This window comes from Notolepis coatsorum (genome assembly GCF_963971535.1).
Source record: "Notolepis coatsorum genome assembly, chromosome: 1".
NCBI lineage: Eukaryota > Metazoa > Chordata > Actinopteri > Aulopiformes > Paralepididae > Notolepis > Notolepis coatsorum.
The window spans coordinates 207,675,146-207,694,979 of record NC_140165.1 but is presented as its reverse complement, the minus strand read 5'-3'; positions in this window follow the sequence as shown (position 1 = coordinate 207,694,979).

Genomic DNA, 19,834 nt, shown 5'->3' with positions numbered 1-19,834 from the left:
CTGCTTAATGATTAACTTACCCAGACAAATGCAATTACTTGTCACCCCCCTCTCCCCTCCCTTCCTCCAGAGACCCTCCCCCCAAAGCACATACCCTCTAATTACACTTGACTAAACACATGTAGAGTGCTTTGTAGAGGTTAGTATGAACAAAAAAAGTATTGTTGTCTATCAGCTTGATTTCATACTCCAGATATAAGAGGAATCTAACCTTGAATTTAGTTTAAATTGTTCAAAGGCACTCTTTTATCAAAGAAATATATATTTTAACAATTCTAATCCAATTAAAGGTTACATTTTTGCTCTTATTTTTCACATAATTTTTGTTCATATTTCCCAGGGTGCCAATACTTCAACAAACCTCTGTATGTATAAAGAAAATATATTGCATTCATATGTATTTTAGGGATATGCATAATCAATTAGGATACATGGTTATTACTACATATTACGTTATAATGTCCTACATCAATCATGAGACAGAATTGCAGGGATTTCATGAAGGGATAAAGCATGTTATCTCTCTATCCACACAATACTGTTGCTACTGCAATAGACTGCTGCAGTTGTTTCACCAGTCTGTAGCCAGTGTCCTCTTTTTTGCCGTTGTATTCTGGAGGGGCTACATCAGCTCAAGGAATGCCAACAAACTTAACAAGTTGGTGAGGAAGGCTAGCTCTGTGGTGGGAGTCGAGCTGGTCAAACTAGAGGTGGTGGCAGAGAGGAGGATGAGAAGGAAGCTGGCCGCTGGACTGCTGCCAGCAGCCGGAGAACTAATGGCTGCAAAACTCGAGAACAACTAGGAATGTCTTACCACTAAGTGTGTCTGACTCTTAACCCAAAACCAGCACGGAGTCGGACTACAACGTATCATGCCAGTTAGGGTACCTTGTGTATGCTGCACCTTGTGTATACTGTTTACTTTTACTCGTACTCATAGTATATTCAGATGCAAATTTGTTATTGCCTATATTCATTGTAACATATTGTGGTGACCTATATTAAGAGACATTCACCAAGGTGGGCTTGTGCCTTTAAGAGTGTGGGTTGTACTGTTTAGGGGACAGGTTAAATACCACTTCCGGTTCCGGGTTAACGTTGTTGTTATTGGTAAATGCTATGTGAGTGAGAAGTAAAGTACCTCAACTCGAACCACGTCTCTGGCTCGCTACTTTCTTATCACCACATTGGTGACCCTGTGAAGAACATTTGTAACGTTAACAGCATTTAGCGTTATGTCTCAAGACAACGGCGTCGCGCAACCGCAAGCTCCCGCGCCGAATGCTAACGACGCTAACATGCTACAAGCGAACATTTACGCTGCGACCGTCAAGTTGCCCGACTTTTGGCAGCATAATCCCCGGCCGTGGTTTCAACACATCGAAGCCCAATTCCAGCTTAGAGGAATAACACAGGATATAACTAAGTACTTCCATGTTGTGGCGGCGTTGGATGCTTCAACGACGGCACGGGCGATGATGCTGTTGGAGGATCCGCCGGCAGCTGACAAGTACAATGCGCTAAAGACATTCCTTCTGAAGCTATATGAACTGTCAGAACTGGAGAAAGCGGACCGCCTGCTGTCCCTCAACGGCCTCGGCGATGGCAAACCGTCGGAGTTGATGGAAAAAATGCTGGCTGTACTGGGATCAGCTGATCCCTCTTTTCTATTTACACACATTTTCTTGCGACAGCTTCCAGTGCCTGTGCGCACAGCACTGGCGAGTTCCCTCCTCTCCTCCACCAAGGACTATCGCGGCCTGGCTGCAGAAGCGGACAGGGTTTTCCTGGCCAACAGGCAGCAGCAGTTTGTCCATGCGCTGCTGCCCCACCAGGGCACCTCTGCCCCACCACTGGAGGCCTATACAGACACCGCTGCTGCGGTGACAGCCCGACGCCAACCCGATGATGGGCTCTGCTATTACCATGCCAGGTTTGGGGACAGGGCCAAGCAGTGTCGCAAGCCATGCAGTTTCAAGGGGCAGGGAAACGCCAGGGCCGGCGCTCATTAGTGGCTGTGGGTGCCGGCCATGACTGCAAGCTATTGTTTATCACCGACTCCTTGTCTGGCCGGCGGCTGCTGGTGGACTCGGGCGCGCAACGCAGCATCCTGCCGGCACAGGGCGTGGACACCATGGACGGCAGACACGGGCCCCAGATGGACGCAGCGAACGGTACGCCCATACGTACCTACGGCACCAGGTATGTGGAGGTGTGTTTTGGGGGGCGCCGTTTCGGCTGGGGTTTTGTGATGGCTGCGGTGTCCACGCCGCTCCTGGGAGCAGACTTCCTCTGTGCTTTCAGCTTACTGGTAGATGTTAAAAACTGTCGCTTGATCGATGCCCTCTCTTTTTCCTCTTACCCCTGCACACTTGGGGCGGTTGGGGGGGGCGGAGCTCTCTGCCTGTTGAACACACTTGCCACCGGGGACCCGTATGAACGCCTGCTCGCCGGTTTCCCTGACCTCACCACACCCACGTTCTCATCGGCAGTGGCCAAACACGGTGTGGAACACCATATTACCACAGAGGGCCCCCCAGTCTATGCCCGGGCCCGGCGCCTCGACTCAGCCAAGCTGGCAATCGCCAGGGGGGAGTTTTCCACCATGGAGCGACTTGGCATTGTGCGCCGCTCGAACAGCCCGTGGGCTTCTCCATTACACATGGTTACAAAGGCTGGCGGAGGTTGGCGCCCATGCGGCGATTTCCGTCGCCTTAATAACGCCACAACCCCCGACCGGTACCCTGTTCCGCACATACAGGACTTCTCTACCCACCTGGCAGGGGCTGTCATCTTCTCCAAGGTGGACCTGGTGCGCGGTTACCACCAGGTGCCGGTCCATCCACGGGATGTGCCAAAGACAGCTGTCATTACACCCTTTGGGCTTTTCGAATTCCTAAGAATGCCTTTCGGGCTCATGGGGGCGGCGCAGACGTTTCAGCGCCTGATGGACTCTGTGCTCCAGGACATGCCATTTTTGTTTGTGTACTTGGATGACATTCTTATAGCCAGTACGTCCATAGAGGAGCACATGACACACCTCCAGCAGCTGTTTGAGCGGCTCAGTAAGCACGGCCTCATCGTGAACCCAACCAAGTGCCAGTTCGGGCAGTCCTCCATCACTTTCCTCGGACACCATGTCGCTCCACAGGGAGCCACCCCACTCCCCGCCAGGGTGGAGGCCGTGGCCAGTTTTCCTCGTCCCCGCACCGTACGGGCTCTACAGGAGTTCCTGGGCATGGTGAACTTTTACAACCGGTTCCTTCCCCATGCTGCCCACCTCATGCGGCCCTTGTATGAGGCCCTGCGGGGCAAAGTGCCCAAGGACGAGTTAGATTGGTCCTCGGAGATGGACAGCGCTTTTGGGGCTGCCAAGAACGCGCTAGCCAACGCTGCTCTGCTGGCGCACCCCTCTCCCACTGCCCCGGTCGCCCTCACGACAGACGCCTCTGACTATGCAGTGGGGGCGGTGTGCGAGCAGTGGGTGGGCGGTGCCTGGCAGCCACTGGCCTTTTTTAGCAAACAGCTCCGCGACAACGAGCGTAAGTACAGTACTTTCGACAGGGAACTGCTGGGTCTGTTCCTCGCCACCAGGCACTTTAGATTCCTGTTGGAAGGCCGCCAGTTCACTGCCTTTGTGGACCACAAGCCGCTAACGTTCTCCATGGCCAAGACCTCGGAGCCGTGGTCGGGACGTCAGCAGCGGCAGCTATCGGCGATCTCCGAGTTAACCACGGACATTCAGCACGTGGCGGGCAAGGACAACTTTGTCGCCGACTGCCTCTCTCGGGCGGTCATCGGGTCCGTCCACTTGGGACTCGATTATGCCGCCATGGCGGCAGACCAAGCCACGGACTCGGACATTCAGGCCTATCGGACGGGTCCTACCGCACTGCAGCTGGAGGATGTGGTGTTCGACACAGCTAACGCCACTCTCCTCTGTGACGTCTCCACTGGCCAACCGCGCCCTATGGTGCCTACGGCCTGGCGGCGCCGGGTTTTTAACATGATCCACAGCCTTTCCCACCCAGGTGTGAAGGCCTCGACTAAGCTGGTGGGGGTCAAGTTTGTGTGGCCTGGCCTCCGGAAGGATGTTAGGACCTGGGCTAGCTCATGTGTGGCGTGCCAGCGTGCCAAGGTGCACCGCCACACCAAAGCCCCTTTGGCACCGTTTATAGTGCCGGAGAGGCGGTTCGACCATGTGAATGTGGACCTGGTGGGCCCCCTGCCCCCCTCCCATGGATATACTCACCTCCTCACCATGGTGGACAGGACCACCAGGTGGCCGGAGGCTGTTCCACTGTCCTCCACTACGGCAGCGGAGGTGGCCCGGGCGTTCATCGGCTGCTGGGTGGCCCGTTTTGGCACACCGGGGGACATCACAAGCGACAGGGGCCCCCAGTTCACTTCGGAGCTCTGGACTGCAGTTGCGGAGCACCTGGGGGTGAAGATCCACCGCACTACGGCGTACAACCCGCAGGGCAACGGACTTTGCGAGCGGTTCCATAGGGACATGAAGGCCGCTCTTCGGGCTGCCCTTACGGATGGCGCCTGGGTTGACCGCCTCCCGTGGGTCTTGCTTGGTCTTCGTTCTGCCCCCAAAGAGGACCTCCAGGCCTCGTCCGCCGAGCTGGTGTACGGCCAGCCGCTGCGGGTCCCTGGGGAGTTTCTTCCGGGGGCCACAGCATCCTGGTCCGTCGCCTCCCATCGAACAGCGTCCCGGGGTGTTGCCGATGCCCTTATTCCCATTCCAACATCCCGCCACTGCCTTCCCCAGTCCTACGTCCCCAGGGACCTGCCATTGGCCAAATATGTTTTCATCCGCCACGACAGCCATCGGACCCCGCTGCAGCCCCCTTATGACGGGCCTTTCCGTGTCTTGGAGGCAGGCACTAAAAACTTTGTTGTGGACATGGGAGGCAGGCCAGAGCGGGTCACTATAGACCGTCTTAAGCCTGCTCACTTGGACAAGGACGAACCAGTTAAGTTGGCCCTACCCCCGCGGCGGGGGCGCCCCCCGGTTTCGGCTCAGACCCCTGCCCTATTCCCTGTTCCGGCCTTGGCCCCTTCCGTGGCCCGGCCGCTGGTTCCACTTATCTCCCTTAATCCCCCTCTGGTTAAGCGCAGTCGGTTCGGCCGCTTGATCCGTCCCCCTCCACGTTGACTATTTCATGCTGTGATCTGTTCACTGATGGACTGTTCACTGGCTATTAATTAGTTGCAGTTTTTGTATTGGTGAATTCTGGGGGGGCCTGTGTGGTGACCTATATTAAGAGACATTCACCAAGGTGGGCTTGTGCCTTTAAGAGTGTGGGTTGTACTGTTTAGGGGACAGGTTAAATACCACTTCCGGTTCCGGGTTAACGTTGTTGTTATTGGTAAATGCTATGTGAGTGAGAAGTAAAGTACCTCAACTCGAACCACGTCTCTGGCTCGCTACTTTCTTATCACCACAATATAATATAACCTATAGGGCATACAGACTGCATCTTTGTTTACGCTATTTACTTATCTCATATTTTTATATTCAGAGTTAAAGGAAAACTCCAACATTTTGGGAAATTTGCTTATTTAACATCTTCCCTGGAGTTAGACAAGACTTGTGTGACTGGGAGACTCATGTGACTTGTGTGACTTGGAGACTTGTGTGACTGAGAGACTCATGTGACTGGGAGACTTGTGTGACTGGGAGACTCGTGTGACTTGTGTGACTTGGAGACTTGTGTGACTGGGAGACTTGTGTGACTTGTATGACTTGGAGACTTGTGTGACTGGGAGACTCATGTGACTGGGAGACTTGTGTGACTGGGAGACTCGTGTGACTTGTGTGACTGAGAGACTTGTATGACTTGGAGACTTGTGTGACTGGGAGACTCATGTGACTTGTATGACTTGGAGACTTGTGTGACTGGGAAACTCATGTGACTGGGAGACTTGTGTTACTGGGAGACTCGTGTGACTTGTGTGACTTGGAGACTTGTGTGACTGGGAGACTCGTGTGACTTGTGCGACTTGGATACTTGTGTGATTGATTGATTGATTGATTGAAAAGTTTATTAACAGATTGCAGAATGGGTACAGTACAGTACAGCTCAATACATACAATTGTTAAGAGGATGCAGACCTGAGAAAGACTTTCGTCTTGTTTCCATCAGGGTCCCCCATTTTCAATTCATCATATGACACACATGACATACAGAAAGACAGTACTGCTACATCTATACATTTATGACATACCAGATTTTCAAATACAGTACTGTTTGTGATACTAAAAAAATCCAGAAGAAGAGTATATACATTTGACATAGAAACTGTGCATTGGGGAGGTTGGGTAGGTGGGGTGGGGCTGTACATTGGAGGTGGGGGGGGGGGGGGGGGGGTTGGGTAGGGGGGGGGGGGACACTGTACATTGGAATACTGACATACATTTGACATGGAAACTGTACATTGGAGGAGGTTGGGTAGGTGTTGGGTTGGGTGGGGCTGTACATTGGAATACTGACAAAGCCATGCTTGGTCTTTATTGTACAACTGGGTTAGGACATTTGTAGGGGCCAGTTTTGAATTGCAGTCTCCCGTAGGTGTTCTTTGAGAGTGTTTTTGAAGGTGGGTAGTGATTTACATTCCTTTACAGCTTTGGGTAGGGCGTTCCACATTGTTGTGGCATAATTGCGTAACGTGTTTAGTCCCTTGTTTGTGCCGAATCTGGGTTTTACATGATTTGTGGAGCTCCCTCTGGTGTTGTGATCGTGGTATTCACTGACCTTTGGGAAGTATTTTGACATGTACATGGGTACCTTGGTCGTGTAGTGTATCTTGTAGACCAGGCCCATTGCAAGTTGCTGTACTCTGTCGTCTACTCTAAGCCATCCTAGGTTGGCAAAGTGTGCAGGGGTGAGGTGGGTTCTAGGAGTCAGGTCAAGCAGTAGTCTGACTAGTTTGTTTTGAGATGTTTGTAATTTGGTTTTTAGTGCCTTTGAGGTGCTTTGGTACCATGAGGTGCAAGCATAGTCGTAGTACCCTTGAATGAGTGCTCCTGCCAGAGTCTTCAGGGTATTCTTGTTTACCAGGGAGGAGATCCGGTACAAGAATCGAGTTCGTTGATTGACTTTTTTTATTACATTGGATGCCATTTTGTCACAGGAAAGATTAGCCTCTAGGATGGAACCCAGGTAGGTAATTTCATCTTTCCTTGTGACAATATTGTCACCCACTGTAACTGAGAAGCCGTCTGTTTTGCTGAGTTTGTTATTTGAACCGAAGAGAATGGACTCTGTTTTGCCCATGTGTAATGATAGTTTGTTGTCGGCGAGCCATATGCAGATTTTGCCTAGTTCCGAGCTGAGGGTTTTTTCAACCTGTAATTTGTTCTTGTCAGAGACCAGCAGGGCTGAGTCGTCCGCAAACAGGAACAAGTTGCAGTCACAAGCTGACAACATGTCATTTGCATAAATTAGGAACAGTAGTGGTCCTAGTATGCTTCCTTGTGGAACACCACAGTTCACTGTGAGGGGGGGGGGGATAGGGTACCGTTTACCTCCACCATCTGTTCTCTCCCCTCCAGGTAGGATTGTATCCAGCTCACTGATAAACTGATAAAACCAATTGCTTTTAGCTTGTCAATCAGAATGGTGTGATTGACAGTGTCGAAGGCCTTTTGTAGGTCTAGCATGACCATGCCGCAGTATTTGCCCGCGTCCACCTCTTGCTTGATGTGGTCGTTCAAATAGAGAAGGCATGTGTCAGTGGAGTGGGATGTTCTGAAGCCAGATTGGAATTCGTAGATTAGATTTTTATCCGTAAGGTACTTTTCGACCTGTTCGTATACTATTTTTTCCATGACTTTCGAGATGGATGTAAGGATAGAAACAGGGCGGTAGTTGCCTGGGTCTAATTTGCTGCCCTTTTTGTGCCGGGGTGTTACTCTCGCTATTTTGAAGTCCTTGGGGACGTGTCCCTGTTTTATGGAGAGGTTTATTATGTGTGTGATGACTGGGGTGATGGCGGCTGCTGAGTCTCGGAGGAATTTGGAGGGGATGTTGTCATGGCCAGTGGCCTTGTTCGGTTGGAGGGCGCTCAGTTTATTGAGTACCTCATCTGTAGTTACCATTTCCAGTTTGAAATCGTCTTTGTGGACGCCTAGGTTCTTGTAGTATGCTACTATGTGTTCTACCCCATACTGCCCTGAGTGGGAGGGTAGTTTGTTTACCAGTGTTGTGGCTATGTTTGTGAAGAAAGTGTTTAAGTAATTGGCTACATCCAGTTTGTCTGTGATGAGCGTGTTGTCCGTCTTTATGTTTATGTTTGAGAACCTGGTTTTAAGTTTTTTACTGCAGCCTAGTTGATTATTGAGTAATTTCCAAAGTTCACGTGGTTTATTTTTGTTTTCCTCAGTTTTGTCATTGATGACATTTTTTTTTGCAGTTTTTATCATGGAGTTTACGTCATTTCTTAGTCTGTTTCTTTCTAGTTTGAGTTCAGTCACGTGGGCTTGGAGTTCACTGCTCGTGCTTTTGGTAAGCTTTGACTGACTTTTATGAAATTCAGAGCATTTTTTGTCTCTGGCTTTCATAGCGGTCAGTATTTCAGTGTGCATCCACGGCTCAGCGCGATTTTTTACCCTGGTGGTTCTTAGGGGGGCCATGTTGTTTAGTATTGTTGAGAATTTGGTTTTGAAGCCAAGCCAGGTTTCTTCAACCAGTGTACCATTGAGTTCATCTGACCAGTCCAGGCTCTTCAGTTCAAGGTTAAAGGCCTCGCTAGAGTACGTTTTGAGGTCTCTAGATGTGACCACTTTGTGACAGCCAGCCTTTTGCTTTGGCTTTTTGCGGGAACAGAATATCATATAATGATCACTTAACCCGCATGCTATCACCCCTTTATTGGAGATCATGGACTTGTCGGAGGTCAGGATGAGGTCAATGGTAGTCTGGGTTGATTCACACACCCTTGTGGGTTGGGTGATTAGCTGGCTGAAACCGTGCAGATCAGAAAATCTACTCAAGGCCTTGAAGACGGGTGCTGCTTTACGTAGCATATCCGTGTTCCAGTCCCCAATAAGGATTTTTTCTACGCCCTCCACCCCAGTTAAGCACCCATCAAGTGTGTCATAAAAGCCACTCTGTTCTGGTGGTCTATAGATTGTGCCTATTAGTACTGATTTTGCCCTTTCAAATAAGATTTCATCCATACAGTTTCAATCTCGTCATGGTTAAGGTCAGTACGGTTGCTGAATTTGGTATCTTTGTGTATATACACACAGACACCACCTCCATACTGGTTCCTATCCCTCCTGATGATTGAATAGTCCTCGATTTCTATCTCTGGATCCTGAACAGATGAGTCAAGTTTTGTTTCTGTGAAACATAATATATTAGCCTTACCGTTTCGAAACAAATGTCTGATTTCAGCCAATTTCGGTTTCAAGCTGTTTATGTTTAAGTGAAATATGTGAAGTCCATTTGAGTTTGTTATTTCATTAATGTCGTCTAGTTCAAATTGTTTTTCCACTGTGGTGTGTGGTTGATCTTGTGGCGGTAGGTGGGGAGGGGGGGATGGGGTCCTGTGTTCATTGATGTTAGGAGGGGGGGTGGGGATGATCCTTTGTCCTCTGCTGGTGTATTTGGTCGGTGTGAAAGCCCGCGACGTGGGGGGGGGGGCTGGTTGCTGTCCTCAGATGTGTCTGGAGGCCCTCCGTTGTGGGGGAGGGGGGGTGGGTCGGTTAGTCTAGCTGTCCTGGCGGGGCTAGCCGAGTCAACCGGCGGGTCCCTGGTGCTCACGTCCCGCGCTGATATGAGTCCCCTGATTGCAAGCTCTCTCCCTCTTGCATCTCGGTTCCTCTGCATGGGCTTCGGTGAGGGGATGTTGCCGCCTGCTGGTCGGTTGGTGCATCCGCTGGCCGTTGTGTCCTGGGCCGGCGACGGTGTGGAGATGCATGCTATTGACGGTGTGAGGATGAGCCGTTGATTCTTCGCCTGTTGGCGCGTTAAAACAGGTCCTGGGTTCTGATGAATGTCTCCAGACAGGAGCAAATACAATAAAAACATCGATTTTCTATCAAACTTGCCTGTCGGGGGTAGTCTCTTTCTTTCGGGATTCGCCGTCAACAGTCTGTGAATAGTTGCCGCTCCAATAGCCGGATGTTTACTCTCCGAGCCATTCAACAGGTAAAAGTCACAATGGGACTGTAGATTTGCGCGTTTGTTGCCTTCCACCGCCGTTTCCTGACGATTCTGTGCTGAATTCAGGCACACGTCTGTAATCCAAAGTATGGCGAGCAAGAAATGCATAAATATTCCTGTATATCTTCTTTTTGCTGATTTTTGTTGTTGGTTTCCTTGGGAACAGCAAGAGCTGGATATTCTGCGACCGTTCATGTCGAGAGCCGGTGGCCTATAACTGTTCCGCTGGGAGACTTGTGTGACTTGGAGACTTGTGTGACTGGGAGACTTGTGTGACTGGGAGACTTGTGTGACTTGGAGACTTGTGTGACTGGGAGACTCGTGTAACTTGTGTGACTTGGAGACTTGTGTGACTGGGAGACTTGTGTGACTTGGAGACTTGTGTGACTGGGAGACTCATGTGACTGGGAGACTCGTGTGACTTGTGTGACTGGGAGACTCGTGTGACTGGGAGACTTGTGTGACTTGTGTGACTTGGAGACTTGTGTGACTGGGAGACTTATGTGACTTGTGTGACTGGGAGACTTGTGTGACTGGGAGACTCGTGTGACTGGGAGACTTGTGTGACTTGTGTGACTTGGATACATGTGTGACTGGGAGACTCGTGTGACTGGGAGACTCGTGTGACTGGGAGACTTGTGTGACTTGGAGACTTGTGTGACTGGGAGACTTGTGTGACTGGGAGACTTGTGTGACTTGTGTGACTTGGATACTTGTGTGACTTGGAGACTTGTGTGACTTGGAGACTTGTGTGACTTGTGTGACTTGGAGACTTGTGTGACTGGGATACTTGTGTGACTGGGAGACTTGTGTGACTTGGATACTTGTGTGACTTGGAGACTTGTGTGACTTGTGTGACTTGGAGACTTGTGTGACTGGGATACTTGTGTGACTGGGAGACTCATGTGACTTGTGTGACTGGGAGACTTGTGTGACTGGGAGACTCGTGTGACTGGGAGACTTGTGTGACTTGTGTGACTTGGATACGTGTGTGACTGGGAGACTCGTGTGACTGGGAGACTTGTGTGACTTGTGTGACTTGGAGACTTGTGTGACTGGGAGACTTGTGTGACTGGGAGACTTGTGTGACTTGTGTGACTTGGAGACTTGTGTGACTTGGAGACTTGTGTGACTTGGAGACTTGTGTGACTTGTGTGACTTGGAGACTTGTGTGACTGGGATACTTGTGTGACTGGGAGACTTGTGTGACTGGGAGACTTGTGTGACTTGTGTGACTTGGAGACTTGTGTGACTGGGAGACTTGTGTGACTGGGAGACTTATGTGACTTGTGTGACTGGGAGACTTGTGTGACTGGGAGACTCGTGTGACTGGGAGACTTGAGTGACTTGTGTGACTTGGATACATGTGTGACTGGGAGACTCGTGTGACTGGGAGACTCGTGTGACTGGGAGACTTGTGTGACTTGTGTGACTTGGAGACTTGTGTGTGACTGGGAGACTTGTGTGACTGGGAGACTTGTGTGACTTGTGTGACTTGGATACTTGTGTGACTTGGAGACTTGTGTGACTTGGAGACTTGTGTGACTTGTGTGACTTGGAGACTTGTGTGACTGGGATACTTGTGTGACTGGGAGACTTGTGTGACTTGGAAACTTGTGTGACTTGGATACTTGTGTGACTTGGAGACTTGTGGTACTTGTGTGACTTGGAGACTTGTGTGACTGGGATACTTGTGTGACTGGGAGACTCATGTGACTTGTGTGACTGGGAGACTTGTGTGACTGGGAGACTCGTATGACTGGGAGACTTGTGTGACTTGTGTGACTTGGATACGTGTGTGACTGGGAGACTTGTGTGACTGGGAGACTTGTGTGACTTGGAGACTTGTGTGACTTGGAGACTTGTATGACTTGTGTGACAGGGAGACTCATGTGACTTGTGTGACTTGAAGACTTGTGTGACTGGGATACTTGTGTGACTGGGAGACTTGTGTGACTTGGATACTTGTGTGACTTGGAGACTTGTGTGACTTGGAGACTTGTGTGACTGGGATACTTGTGTGACTGGGAGACTTGTGTGACTTGGAAACTTGTGTGACTTGGAGACTTGTGTGACTTGGAGACTTGTGTGACTTGTGTGACTTGGAGACTTGTGTGACTGGGATACTTGTGTGACTGGGAGACTCATGTGACTTGTGTGACTGGGAGACTTGTGTGACTGGGAGAATCGTATGACTGGGAGACTTGTGTGACTTGTGTGACTTGGATACGTGTGTGACTGGGAGACTTGTGTGACTGGGAGACTTGTGTGACTTGGAGACTTGTGTGACTTGGAGACTTGTATGACTTGTGTGACTGGGAGACTCATGTGACTTGTGTGACTTGGATACTTGTGTGACTGGGAGACTTGTGTGACTTGGAGACTTGTGTGACTGGGAGACTTGTGTGACTTGTGTGACTTGGAGACTTGTGTGCCTCGGAGACTTGTGTGATTTGGAGACTCGTGTGACTGGGACACTTGTGTGACTTGGAGACTTGTGTGACTTGTGTGACTGGGATACTTGTGTGACTTGGAGACTTGTGTGACTGGGACACTTGTGTGACTTGGAGACTTGTGTGACTTGTGTGACTGGGAGACTCGTGTGACTGGGAGACTTGTGTGACTTGTGTGACTTGGATACGTGTGTGACTGGGAGACTTGTGTGACTGGGAGACTCGTGTGACTGGGAGACTTGTGTGACTTGTGTGACTTGGAGACTTGTGTGACTGGGAGACTTGTGTGACTGGGAGACTTATGTGACTTGTGTGACTGGGAGACTTGTGTGACTGGGAGACTCGTGTGACTGGGAGACTTGTGTGACTTGTGTGACTTGGATACGTGTGTGACTGGGAGACTCGTGTGACTGGGAAACTTGTGTGACTGGGAGACTTGTGTGACTTGTGTGACCTGGAGACTTGTGTGACTGGGAGACTTGTGTGACTGGGAGACTTGTGTGATTGTGTGACTTGAAGACTTGTGTGACTGGGATACTTGTGTGACTGGGAGACTTGTGTGACTTGGATACTTGTGTGACTTGGAGACTTGTGTGACTTGGAGACTTGTGTGACTTGTGTGACTGGGAGACTTGTGTGACTAGGAGACTCATGTGACTGGGAGACTTGTGTGACTTGGATACGTGTGTGACTGGGAGACTCGTGTGACTGGGAGACTTGTGTGACTGGGAGACTTGTGTGACTTGGAGACTTGTGTGACTGGGAGACTTGTGTGACTGGGAGACTTGTGTGACTTGTGTGACTTGGATACTTGTGTGACTTGGAGACTTGTGTGACTTGGAGACTTGTGTGACTTGTGTGACTTGGAGACTTGTGTGACTGGGATACTTGTGTGACTGGGAGACTTGTGTGACTTGGAGACTTGTGTGACTTGTGTGACTGGGAGACTCATGTGACTTGTGTGACTGGGAGACTCGTGTGACTGGGAGACTTGTGTGACTTGTGTGACTTGGATACATGTGTGACTGGGAGACTCGTGTGACTGGGAGACTCGTGTGACTGGGAGACTTGTGTGACTTGTGTGACTTGGAGACTTGTGTGACTGGGAGACTTGTGTGACTGGGAGACTTATGTGACTTGTGTGACTGGGAGACTTGTGTGACTGGGAGACTCGTGTGACTGGGAGACTTGTGTGACTTGTGTGACTTGGATACGTGTGTGACTGGGAGACTCGTGTGACTGGGAAACTTGTGTGACTGGGAGACTTGTGTGACTTGTGTGACCTGGAGACTTGTGTGACTGGGAGACTTGTGTGACTGGGAGACTTGTGTGATTGTGTGACTTGGAGACTTGTGTGACTGGGATACTTGTGTGACTGGGAGACTTGTGTGACTTGGATACTTGTGTGACTTGGAGACTTGTGTGACTTGGAGACTTGTGTGACTTGTGTGACTGGGAGACTTGTGTGACTAGGAGACTCGTGTGACTGGGAGACTTGTGTGACTTGTGTGACTTGGATACGTGTGTGACTGGGAGACTCGTGTGACTGGGAGACTCGTTTGACTGGGAGACTTGTGTGACTTGGAGACTTGTTTGACTGGGAGACTTGTGTGACTGGGAGACTTGTGTGACTTGTGTGACTTGGATACTTGTGTGACTTGGAGACTTGTGTGACTTGGAGACTTGTGTGACTTGTGTGACTTGGAGACTTGTGTGACTGGGATACTTGTGTGACTGGGAGACTTGTGTGACTTGGAGACTTGTGTGACTTGTGTGACTGGGAGACTCATGTGACTTGTGTGACTTAGATACTTGTGTGACTGGGAGACTTGTGTGACTTGGAGACTTGTGTGACTGGGAGACTTGTGTGACTTGTGTGACTTGGAGACTTGTGTGACTGGGAGACTTGTGTGATTTGGAGACTTGTGTGACATGTGTGACTTGGAGACTTGTGTGACTGGGATACTTGTGTGACTTGGAGACTTGTGTGACTGGGAGACTCATGTGACTTGGGTGACTTGGAGACTTGTGTGACTGGGAAATGTGTGCGACTGGGAGACTCGTGTGACTTGTGTGACTTGGAGACTTGTGTGACTGGGAGACTTGTGTGACTGGGAGACTCGTTTGACTGGGAGACTTGTGTGACTTGGAGACTTGTGTGACTGGGAGACTTGTGTGACTGGGAGACTTGTGTGACTTGTGTGACTTGGATACTTGTGTGACTTGGAGACTTGTGTGACTTGGAGACTTGTGTGACTTGTGTGACTTGGAGACTTGTGTGACTGGGATACTTGTGTGACTGGGAGACTTGTGTGACTTGGAGACTTGTGTGACTTGTGTGACTGGGAGACTCATGTGACTTGTGTGACTTAGATACTTGTGTGACTGGGAGACTTGTGTGACTTGGAGACTTGTGTGACTGGGAGACTTGTGTGACTTGTGTGACTTGGAGACTTGTGTGACTGGGAGACTTGTGTGATTTGGAGACTTGTGTGACATGTGTGACTTGGAGACTTGTGTGACTGGGATACTTGTGTGACTTGGAGACTTGTGTGACTGGGAGACTCATGTGACTTGGGTGACTTGGAGACTTGTGTGACTGGGAAATGTGTGCGACTGGGAGACTCGTGTGACTTGTGTGACTTGGAGACTTGTGTGACTGGGAGACTTGTGTGACTGGGAGACTTGTGTGACTTGTGTGACTTGGAGACTTGTGTGACTGGGAGACTCATGTGACTTGTGTGACTTTGAGACTTGTGTGACTTGGAGACTTGTGTAACGGAGACTCGTGTGACTGGGAGACTCGTGTGACTGGGAGACTTGTGTGACTTGTGTGACTTGGAGACTTGTGTGACTGGGAGACTTGTGTGACTTGTGCGACTTGGAGACTTGTGTGACTGGGAGACTTGTGTGACTGGGATACTTGTGTGACTTGGAGACTTGTGTGACTGGGAGACTTGTGTGACTTGGAGACTTTTGTGTGTTACGTGCCAGGCTGTTTGCCACTGTCTCCTGTGTTGCAGCAATCAGCTGCTAATTGGGAAGCTGCCTGTCTGGGCTCAAAAGGCCCTCTTCCGCCCCACACATGCTGCCACACTGCTGCTGGAAGACACTGTAGGAGCAGTGTCTCCCTCCCTTCCACCACATTAACCTTTTGTTTGTGATAGAAACAGTAATAAATATAACCTTTTGGTTTAAACTTGTGTGACTAGGAGACTTGTGTGACTGGGAGACGTGGTAAATACACAGGTCACAAGATGTTTACAGGAACGTTTTGGGAGTTGTATTTTGATTGTATTTGGAGTATATTTCCTGACTGTAGTGAACTAGGCTAGATGTCTGCCCCACTTCCAGTGATGAAGCTAAGCTAGGCTAACGGTCCAAGTGTTCCCTTAGCCCAATGCATGCAGAGATACGAAAAAGGTATGTATCTTCTTGTCTAACTCCAGGGAAGATGTTAAATAAGCTAATTTCCCAAAATGTTGGAGTTTTCCTTTATTGTTTACACTGTTTATTTATTTTTTTATATTCAGATCAAACTTAATTACCACTACTACTACTACTACTACTACTACTACTACTACTACTACTACTACTACTACTACTACTACTACTACTACTACTACTACTACTACTACCATTACTACTACTACTATTAATAGTACTACTACTACTACGACTACTACTACTACTACTATGGCAAGCCGTTTTAACATTTATTCCCATTTTCTAGCTAGCTGGGTACCTAGCTAGCTCATTCACAAGGACAATTTTGCGAATGAACTAGCTGGGTACCCAACTAGCTCATTCGCAAAGATGACCTAGCTAGCTGGGTACCCAGCTAGTTCAATCACAAAGACACATTCGCGAATGAGCTAGCTCACTACCTAGGCTGCAAATGTGTCAGCTAGCTGGGTACCCAGCTAGCTAGGTAGCACGTGTCTTAGCTAGTTAACTAGCTGGCTTTGTCCCATAGGCTTTACACCAAATTTTGCCTCAGCTAGTAGCTAGCGCATTCGCAAAATGGTACTTGCGAATGAGCTAGCTGGGTACCCAGCTAGCTAATGTGTCAGCTAGCTGGGTACCCAGCTAGCTCATTCGCAAGGACCATTTTGCGAATGAGCTAGTTGGATACCCAGCTAGCTAATGTGTTTTTGCAAATGAACTAGCTGGGTACCTAGCTAGCTCATTCGCAAGGACCATTTTGCGAATGAGCTAGTTGGGTACCCAGCTAGCTAATGTGTTTTTGCAAATGAACTAGCTGGGTACCCAGCTAGCTCATTCACAAAATAGTCCTTGTGAATGAGCTAGCTAGGTACCCAGCTAGTTCATTCGCAAAGACACATTAGCTAGCTGGGTACCTAGCTAGCTCATTCCCAAAATACTCCTTGTGAATGAGCTAGCTAGGTACCCAGCTAGTTCATTCGCAAAGACACATTAGCTAGCTGGGTACCCAACTAGCTAGCTTGTCTTTGCGAATCAGCTAGCTGGGTAGCTAGCTAGCTCATTTGCAAGGACACATTTGTGAATGAGCTAGTTGGTTAACCAGCTAGCTGATTCATGAGTGTTTGGGGGCGGGGGGTGTTGGTGTTTGGGGGCGAGGACCAGGCCAGCAAGGCCTCACCTCCATACTAGTATAGCTGGGCAGGCATAACAGAGTGTGAATGAGCTAGTTCGTTAACGAGCTAGCTCATTCGCAAGGACACATTTGTGAATGAGCTAGTTCGTTAACCAGCTAGCTCATTCGCAAAGGCCATTTTGTGAATGAGCTAGCTGGGTACCCAACTAGCTCATTCGCAAAGATGACCTAGCTAGCTGGGTACCCAGCTAGCTAATGTGTCTTTGCGAATGAACTAGCTGGGTACCTAGCTAGCTCATTCACAGGAACAATTTTGCGAATGAACTAGCTAGGTACCCAACTAGCTCATTCGCAAAGATTACCTAGCTAGCTGGGTACCCAGCTAGTTCATTCGCAAAGACACATTTGCGAATGAGCTAGCTCACTACCTAGGTTGCAAATGTGTCAGCTAGCTGGGTACCCAGCTAGCTAGGTAGCACGTGTCTTAGCTAGTTAACTAGCCGGCTTTGTCCCATAGGCTTTACACCAAATTTTGCCTCAGCTAGTAGCTAGCTCATTCGCAAAATGGTACTTGCGAATGAGCTAGCTGGGTACCCAGCTAGCTGACACATTAGCTAGCTGGGTACCCAGCTAGCTCATTCGCAAGGACCATTTTGCGAATGAACTAGCTGGGTACCCAACTAGTTCATTCGCAAAGATGACCTAGCTAGCTGGGTACCCAGCTAGTTCATTCGCAAGGACCATTTTGCGAATGAACTAGCTGGGTACCCAACTAGTTCATTCGCAAAGATGACCTAGCTAGCTGGGTACCCAACTAGTTCATTCGCAAAGATGACCTAGCTAGCTGGGTACCCAGCTAGTTCATTCGCAAGGACCATTTTGCGAATGAACTAGCTGGGTACCCAACTAGTTCATTCGCAAAGATGACCTAGCTAGCTGGGTACCCAACTAGTTCATTCGCAAAGATGACCTAGCTAGCTGGGTACCCAGCTAGTTCATTCGCAAGGATCATTTTGCGAATGAGCTAGTTGGGTACCCAGCTAGTTCATTCGCAACCTGCGAATGAACTAGTTGGGTACCCAGCTAGTTCATTTGCAACCTGCGAATGAACTAGCTGGGATGAGTAGCAACGTCTGGGGGCGGACGTCTAGGGGCGTGGTACATGACGTAGCTGCTGGTATTTGCATTTCAATGATAGGGCACATTTGATTGGGTCATTCTGAAGTCTGGGGGGCAGGGCTAGGCATACAGAAATACGCTACAGCCCTTTCCGTGCACGGTTCTGTTTATAGTCCCCAGCTCAACAAATTATGTGTTTTAAAATATTTTGCGACCGTCGGATTGTTGTTCAAAACGGAGGGATACTAGCTAAGGTGTGCGGGAGTTGGCGTATATAAGTTGATTGCTTTAAAACGGAGAGAAATGTCGTATTTACGCTGTTTAAAACGGGCTGATGGACGAAAATCTTTGGTTTTAGCCTAACGTATGGGGTGGTGTTCAATTCGCGAGCGGGTAAGGGGCCTACGTAATGTTTAAAGAACAACATCTAAGGTTATATGGAATTTACAAATCTAGATGTGAAGAAAGATTTTGAAAAGATGTTTTAATTTTCTTTTAAATTAGATAAGTTGCCGATGAGGAATCGTAAAAGGACGTGGCGAGGAGAGATGACGTGTGTTCGCTTCGGGTTTGCGCAATGAGCTCTGGGTATCGTAGTTTTAGTGTTTGTGAATGTTAAATGTGGGGAATGTTTGTGCTGCTGTGACACATTAAAGAACAACATCTAAGGTTATGTGGAATTTACAAATCTAGATGTGAAGAAAGATTTTGAAAAGATGTTTTAATTTTCTTTTAAATTAGATAAGTTGCCGATGAGGAATTGTAAAAGGACGTGGCGAGGAGAGATGACGTATGTTCGCGTCGAGTTTGCGCGATGAGCTCTGGGTATCGTAGTTTTAGTGTTTGTGAATGTTAAATGTGGGGAATGTTTGTGCTGCTGTGACACATTAAAGAACAACATCTAAGGTTATGTGGAATTTACAAATCTAGATGTGAAGAAAGATTTTGAAAAGATGTTTTAATTTTCTTTTAAATTAGATAAGTTGCCGATGAGGAATTGTAAAAGGACGTGGCGAGGAGAGATGACGTATGTTCGCTTCGAGTTTGCGCGATGAGCTCTGGGTATCGTAGTTTTAGTGTTTGTGAATGTTAAATGTGGGGAATGTTTGTGCTGCTGTGACACATTAAAGAACAACATCTAAGGTTATGTGGAATTTACAAATCTAGATGTGAAGAAAGATTTTGAAAAGATGTTTTAATTTTCTGTTAAATTATATAAGTTGCCGGATAAATTGCTATCTTTTTACCGGAAGTGGTCACGGACTCACGGCTTCTCAAACTACATTGTTCTACCGTCAACAATGTATTGAATGATCGGGAGAAACACACATCAAAATGGGTGAGTAAATAAGCTGACAATATTAGCATAGATGAATAAATAGCTAACGTTATCCAGTTGACATTACAGATCATAGCTTTCATAACGTCAGCTAACGTTAACGAAAGTAGAGTAGGTAAACACGTTCATGTTAGCTGTACTGGTTGTTCATAGCTTGCTAGCT